The sequence below is a fragment of the Pinus tabuliformis genome, chromosome 8 (genome assembly GCF_031772625.1).
Source record: "Pinus tabuliformis cultivar Carrire ecotype Pingquan chromosome 8, CPIR1, whole genome shotgun sequence".
NCBI classification, from domain to species: Eukaryota; Viridiplantae; Streptophyta; class Pinopsida; order Pinales; family Pinaceae; genus Pinus; species Pinus tabuliformis.
The window spans coordinates 414,344,746-414,352,659 of record NC_142294.1 but is presented as its reverse complement, the minus strand read 5'-3'; positions in this window follow the sequence as shown (position 1 = coordinate 414,352,659).

The following is a 7,914-nucleotide window of genomic DNA, read 5'->3' as shown; positions in this document are numbered from 1 at the left end:
TCATGTCAACTGCTCCACTGAGCATCTGCGCTGAATGTAAAGTGCTCCACTGTCTACCTGCGTTGAATGTCAACTGCAAAGAAGGCTACCTGCGCTGGGCGAGTTTGGACATGTGGCACAGTCATTCCTCAAGGTGTCAATGCCCATGAAGCTTCCAAAATGACACTTGGATCAAGGAATTCGACTGGTGATGAGTAAGAGGGTCTAGGTCTCCAAGTGGAAGCAAGAACCTCCAAGTGGACTCAAGAACTGAAGAATAACTGAAGTGAGGGAGGACACTAGTCAGCTCTCAAGCTGACTCATCCTTTCTCCAAAAATCCTATATATAGATCTCTCTCATGAGGTCTAGGGAGGCTGGAATCTTGTGAATGTAAGGAAGTGCTGTTGGTTTGAGTTTAGAACTATTGGGTGATTTGCTTTGAAGGAGGTGAAGAGGAGATTTCTTTCTGCTGGGAGGTGATGCTGGATTGGGCCTCTTATGGTTGTATCACTTCCTGAACTTTGCTTCTTCCATTAATAAAGCATTTGAGGTTCTTCTATATACATGTGTCTCAATGATGTGTTGCTATACTTGTGTATTTGATTTATTCTAATCCTTGAATCAATTATGAATGTATGCTTCTTGTAGTTTCCCTCTCTTGCCATTTTGCAGGATCTTGTTGTAGCTGGGCCAGTAAAAAAGCAAGGAGCTGGGAGCAAGCAGCAAAGAGAGAAGATTGGATCAATCATTAGCGAAAGACATCGGTTAGTGGATCTCTTTCTCCCCTCTTTTACATCTCATAAAGAAGTAATCTCAAATAGCTTTGCTTTGATTGTTGCTGAGGTACTATCACCCTTAGAGTGGGATAGGGTCATTCCGTATTGGATACTTTTCCCAACAACAAATTGGCGACTCCACTGGGGATCGTATCTTGTTGGTTGTTTGTGTTTTTGCTATTCATTTCCTAAACACAGGGAGTACCGAATCGAACTGCATTTGGATCTTTCAAATGCAACGTAGAGGGCAGCTACTCTAGCTCAGTTTTTGGGCATGTTTATGATTTGAAGAGCTGATCCACAAGGACTCTGAACAGCTCTTAGTGATAGCTTTTCATCCTCCTTTTCATCCTTTAGTGTGTACTTGATTGATAGCTTTTGATTTGGCCAAAAGCTGTGAATTTTTGAGCAATCTGTAACCCGGAAACTGAGAAAAACGAGAGTTTCTCTCTTCATTGTAGGCACTGTGAAGGCAGTCTGCATTTCATCGCAGGTCCCGAAGGGGCTACCTGCGCTGAATGTCAAACTGACAGTGTACTACCTGCGCTGAACCAGTTTTGCCTTGTGCAACTGGGGTTCCCTGCTGTTTATTGCCCTGTTTTCATCCTTGTTTTTGTAGCCTGTTATCAGTCAATGTACCTATCTGAAACCACCTTTCCTTGCCACTATTCTGCTTCGGTTGTATAAAGAAACTGTATTTGTTCTTTGTGTATTGCTTATATCATTTGCAGTTTCCCATAACGAAAGTGAACTAGTCTTGCTGTGACCTCTTAGATCTAGACCTGTGATAAGTGTCGTTTTGATCTTAAGAGTTAGTTTGTTTGCTCTTCATAACTGATTGAGCTTTTGCTTTCGTCATATGGTTTGAATTTATGTATTTCTAGTGTTGAAACAAGTAAATCTTAAGGTGTCTTTTGATTTTGGACAAAAGCTTGTTTACTTTCACTTGAAATTGAATTCAAAGTTATACAACAACTTTCTTTTTGTAGTACATCAACATTAAGAAAGAGAAAAGAAATACCTGCATTGTGCATGAGCAGTTTGACAGCTTGCATGTTGATTTAGGAAAAAGTGCATTAGTGTGTGCTGTATGATCTGTGTGAAAAGATGATGTCTTTCTTTTCCCTCAGTAGTTAAGATTTTCAAAGTTGAAAGATTGAAAAGCTTGCTTATCATCTTAGACTGCATTTAGGAGTTGTACCATACATCTCGTGGTGATCCATAAAGGAAAACTGCTAAACAAGATCAACATTAAAATGAATTGAATTTACATAACAACGCATTGAAACATAACGCAAACACATAGAGGTCTAAGCTAGAGACGTGTTCCGGTGTCGTTAAACGTGATATCTTAGCGTTGAGTGGTTGGGTGATTCCTCCACGGTGAAGCAATAAGTATCAATACGGACTTGTACTCCCACGTATCGTCGCGTATATATTGGGAGACCCCTATAGGAACAAAGCCTTTATCCATAGGAAACCGTGTCGGTCGCCCTACTGATCGCAATGCAGTGAACACAGCATTCACGAAGATCGACCACTCGTACCGTAAAACGTATTCTGTGGTTTTGCGAAAAGTTTGGCACACCTTCTGCCTAGAACTCCAGAGTAGTTTCTTTTGGCCTTTTTCAAACTCTATAACTGAAAAAGTCCATCCGAGCATTTGTCACTTCGGGCTCGTTAAAACATCGAAGGAGACTAGAGTCATCTTTAGCTTTTTCTCAACTCTTAAAAAGTGAAAAAGCAAGTTGTGTCTAAAGCGTCGTTATAAAATTTATTTTAAACGGAACATAATCACCTCCTATTCCTGCGTTGATCTGTAGGTTGAGAACATGGAACGCACCAACCAAGGAATTCCCCATGATGGAAATCCTAGTCCTTTCTCCTCTTGGGGAGAAGTTGGTGCGCCCCACATGGCTACATTGTCGCTTCCAGGACTGACAATTAGCCTGCCAATTTGGCTATTCTCAACCAATGTAGTTTAGAACACCATGGTTCCTGAACAGTCGAGTCAACAGTTAGATCAGTCTAGAGCTGCCCACCAGCCTTCTACTTCCTATAACTCTTCCTCCGATCCTTCATCTTCGCAAGGTAGAGCCGGAAAAAGCCAAGCTCCCATGGAGAAGAAGGAGAAGAAGAAGAGAGAGAAGAAGAAGAAGGAGCCTAAGGCGACTGGGGGCAAGCAAAAGACATCTGACAAAAATCCACACACAGCACAGACCGGGCCTAAATCGCCGTGTGTCATATGTAGAGGAGACCACTTCCATAGAGATTGTCCCTATATTCCCAGGATACTAAGGGACTGGTCCCCTCATTTGCACAATTCGGGAGCATCAACCTCTGATAGCCATGTTGAATGCTTACCGTCAACCAGCGAAAGTGAAGGTTCAAGACAAAGAGGGGGAGCAAGATCCCCCTGCAGACTGTGTGAAGGCGATCACGCCATCCATCGTTGTCCCTTCTTAGACGAAGCGAAGAGAGTTTTGGAAGATCGTCCGGTGTCACCGTTGAGACTTCCTCCTGGATATAAAAAACTCGTGCCAAGTCCTTCGTTGGTTGAGAATACAGGTGGCCCACTCAAGTGGTCAGCTGAAGCGTCAGTCATTGAAAATGAACCTACTGAATCCAGACCGGACGAAAGTCCAAAGGTCGAAACAGCAGTTGACCCGGTTCTTCCTTCAGAAGTTTCATCTTCAAATGACACCCTCACTGAAAATAATAAGGATGACACCATCCAGATTCTTTTCATCAACACAGACTCTGACGAGCATCAGGGCAATGCGCCCATTCCTTTATCGCAGGAAGGAAGATCGTCAGGGTCATATCCGGCCGTGTATTCGGTCCCACCACCAAGCAACCTGGTTGTGTCCTTTGATTGGAACCAACTAGGCAGACCCCGGTTACCAGCCAGTATACCATTCAGAATTATAGTCCAAATTTACAGAATGGTAATGGTTGGAACTATCATTGATGAAGGGGCATCTGTGAGTATCCTTTCCTCTATTGCTTGGAAAGCACTGGGTTCCCCGACGCTTTTGCCTGAGATAAGAAATCTCTCGGGTTTCGATAAAGGAACCAGTCGACCATTAGGGATCCTCCCCAATGTGCCTATTACATTGAAAGGGAAGACCGTTCAAATGAACGTGATGGTCGTTCAAGGACCCTTGGATTATAACCTACTCCTTGGACGAGACTATATATATTGCATGGGAGTTGTAGTCTCCTCACTCTTTAGAGTAATGTGTTTTCCACACAAAGGAAGAATGGTCAAGCTCGTAGACCAACTTTCATTTCCAGGATCACGCATCACAAATAGTCACATACCAACCCTGAATGGTCTATTCAATCAAGAAATGTCTCCACCCCCAGTCCTCCTTCCCAATGAGTGCGAGTGATTCGAAAAGATGGGAGTGGAACCCAGGGGGCATGCATCCTGGTCTGCTTCGGGCAGAAAAAACCCTGGGTATAAGGTAGAATTTCCGCGAGAGAATATGACTAGTCCGTACCCCGTCCGTGGATGGAAGAGGGGTTGTTCTGGAATAGGATTCTTTTGTCAAAGTTACGTGTTTGACAACAGTCATTCACCCTTGTCTATCTCGGTAGACAGTGCCGAGGAAATGTTTTGTTTGAAAGATTAACGAGACAATCTTTGGGTAACCAGAAAGAGGTAAGCCTCCCTCAATAACACCAATGTTTTGTCTTTGAGTAGTGTTCTTCTCTTGTCGCAAGTAGCTGCTCTCTTGTCGCAAGTAGCTGTTCTCTTGCGATCTTGTGAAAGATCTGTTAAAAGTTGGGCTGACGAGAAGACAAGTATCGCATAAGACCCGTTAAAAATAACGAGAAGACAAGTATCGTTAACATTAGACTAGCAAGACGACAAGTAGCTGTGAGCACCCAAAGAAAAGCAGAGGTGGGGGAGAGGAGGGGCAACCTTGAAATTGTATTTTATACCTGGGGGCATGCAAACCTTTTGGAGTGCAAGCTAAGAGCGGTTATTTATCTATTTTTGGGATTAGCCGTTTCTGAACTTGCATAAAGAAAGGATATGGAGTAAAGCTTAGTGAAGATGAAACTCCTTAAAAAATAGAGATCTCACAGGGGACATTTCTTATCTTATGACTGGTATATCGAGCAGTTTTAGCATAAAGTTCATGCTCGTTAAAAAATAAACGCAAGATCCGAGCAGTTTTAACGCGGTCTTCATGCTCGTTAAAAAATAAATAAAAGCAGTGAGCAATGTTTCCTCCAGAGTTTAAGCTCATTTTTAAATAAAAAATGAACCTATCCCGGTAAATAACCACTGTGATCGTAAATTTATTAGCCATAAAAGCCTTGGTCGTATGTGCACCTACCACCTTCACTTTCATTTGGCCGATCGTTCACCCCCATATGATTGTTTACCCATTTTGAGGAACAGCTGCGAAGAGTGATTTCACCTAGCCATCCTTGTAACACTGCCGTGATTGGAAAATTCCAACCTGTACCTAGAATCTGCTGCTATCCCTGTCTATCACTCGTTCCTCAAAAGACGAGTCTTCTTTGAGCTCTTTTCATCTGACTCGTAAAATATGAAAAGTTTGCCGAGTTTTGGCCTTCCAGCTCGTTAAAGTGACCGGAAGAGCTATCCCTCCTCTAGATTTTAATCTTTTTGGACCTGAGGCATTATTGCACAAAAAGGTCGAGCGCTTGTTTTATTCGGCTCGTTAAAGTTATCGAAAACTCATCCCTTTCGTATTGTTTTATACTTTTTCGGACTTAAGGGATTAGATGACGAAAAAGGAATTTTGGAGTTAACTTTCTGTACCTTTTCAGACTCTCTAAAAATGAAAAGGACCGAGTTTTCCTTGTCGTTAGACTCGTTAAAATGATTAAATAGCGACAAACTTGTCTTTAGATGAGAACGAGTCTCCCTATCGCTAGGCTCATTAAAACATAGCGATGGGCTTGCCCGAAGGGCAGGTTATAGAACAAGCATATGTTATCCTCCTCAAGCTTGACAAAAATAAAGAGGTACTGGTCAGAAATGACTGGGGAAAAATTGGGAGAACCTCAAAGCTTTAATGGTAGCAAGTCGCTCTTGAACATGACACTTTTCCTCCGTATCACATCGGGTTGGGTTGTTCCATTCACCAGTCTCATCACCATGGTCTCGCCAAACCATCCACATTTGGGGTAATGCTACCGATCCATCACATCAGTGTCGTTATATGTTCAAGAGATGTTGTTCAGAAAGAGTCAATCGTGTCCCATCCACTGCCATACATTATCCTTCATCCATCCATGATCGCCACCCTGAATCATATTTCACAGATCGTTTTCACCTTCATTAAAATCATTAGCTACGTTCCGTGTCACTGATGTGGGATTCATTAAGGCCCTCCTTTGACGGATCGCTCCTTGTCGACATCAGCTCATTATCCAAGGAGTTGATCTAGGAACAACCCCCCCAGTACTTTGAAGCTTGCATGCCTCAATGGCAAGTTTCTCACTTCCGGCGACAGGTATACATCAATGACCTTTGACCAGAAGATTTTGCGTGGTGTTCGACGCCAAGTCCTTTATTCACACCACGTGAATTGTACTGCAGTACCTTGAGGATCATTATCATTATCGGTGATTCCTCTCGCGCTTGTTAACGGTTTACATCATTGACCGGTAATCAAGCGATGTCTTTCCATGTTCGACTTCAGCGCAATTCTCACATGGATCGACTTGTACTTAGAGTGAAGATCGAACTAGTTTGAAAACCCCGGATCTAGTTTCATCCATCCAGGCTGCGATATATATTCAGGAAATATAAAGACATTTGACATGTACATCATTGCAGCAGATGATCATCCTACTCAAAGGATGATAATTTCAGCAGAGAATTATCAGTCTACCATCAGACGATCGTCTGTTCTATGTACCAAAATGAATTTATAAAGCTGAGCATGGGAATGCCCGCCTCAGCTAGATCATGAAAGCAGAATGAAAAATAATGTATTGTATTGTATTTTATTACAGGTCACCTCTCAGCGATTGAATGAACTTCGGATCCTCCTGATAAAGCATTTCACCCGATAAACGACCTCATACTTTAGGGGGCAACTGTTATAGACATTTTTGTGCCTTACAGCATGAAGCATGAAATGTCCATAATATAAGGGATCCAAAGTCCCTAAACATGTTGTTCCTACCTCTAGAGGAACAAGGTCAGCAAACCACAGCACTGAATAAAAGTTCTCCACCTGAAAACACTCAAAAACAAGGCAATTCTGGATCATGTCAACTGCTCCACTGGGCATCTGCGCTGAATTTCAAGTGCTCCACTGTCTACCTGCGCTGAATGTCAACTGCAAAGAAGGCTACCTGTGCTGGGCGAGTTTGGACATGTGGCACAGTCATTCCTCAAGGTGTCAATGACCAGGAAGCTTCCAAAATGACACTTGGATCAAGGAATTCGACTGGTGATGAGTAAGAGGGTCGAGGTCTCCAAGTGGAAGCAAGAACCTCCAAGTGGACTCAAGAACTGAAGAATAACTGAAGTGAGAGAGGACACTAGTCAGCTCTCAAGCTGACTCATCCTTTCTCCAAAAATCCTATATATAGATCTCTCTCATGAGGTCTAGGGAGGCTGGAATCTTGTGAATGTAAGGAAGTACTGTTGGTTTGAGTTTAGAACTATTGGGTGATTTGCTTTGAAGGAGGTGAAGAGGAGATTTCTTTCTGCTGGGAGGTGATGCTGGATTGGGCCTCTTATGGTTGTATCACTTCCTGAACTTTGCTTCTTCCATTAATAAAGCATTTGAGGTTCTTCTATATACATGTGTCTCAATGATGTGTTGCTATACTTGTGTATTTGATTTATTCTAATCCTTGAATCAATTATGAATGTATGCTTCTCGTAGTTTCCCTCTCTTGCCATTTTGCAGGATCTTGTTGTAGCTGGGCCAGTAAAAAAGCAAGGAGCTGGGAGCAAGCAGCAAAGAGAGAAGATTGGATCAATCATTAGCGAAAGACATCGGTTAGTGGATCTCTTTCTCCCCTCTTTTACATCTCATAAAGAAGTAATCTCAAATAGCTTTGCTTTGATTGTTGCTGAGGTACTATCACCCTTAGAGTGGGATAGGGTCATTCCGTATTGGATACTTTTCCCAACAACAAATAGGGGCACAA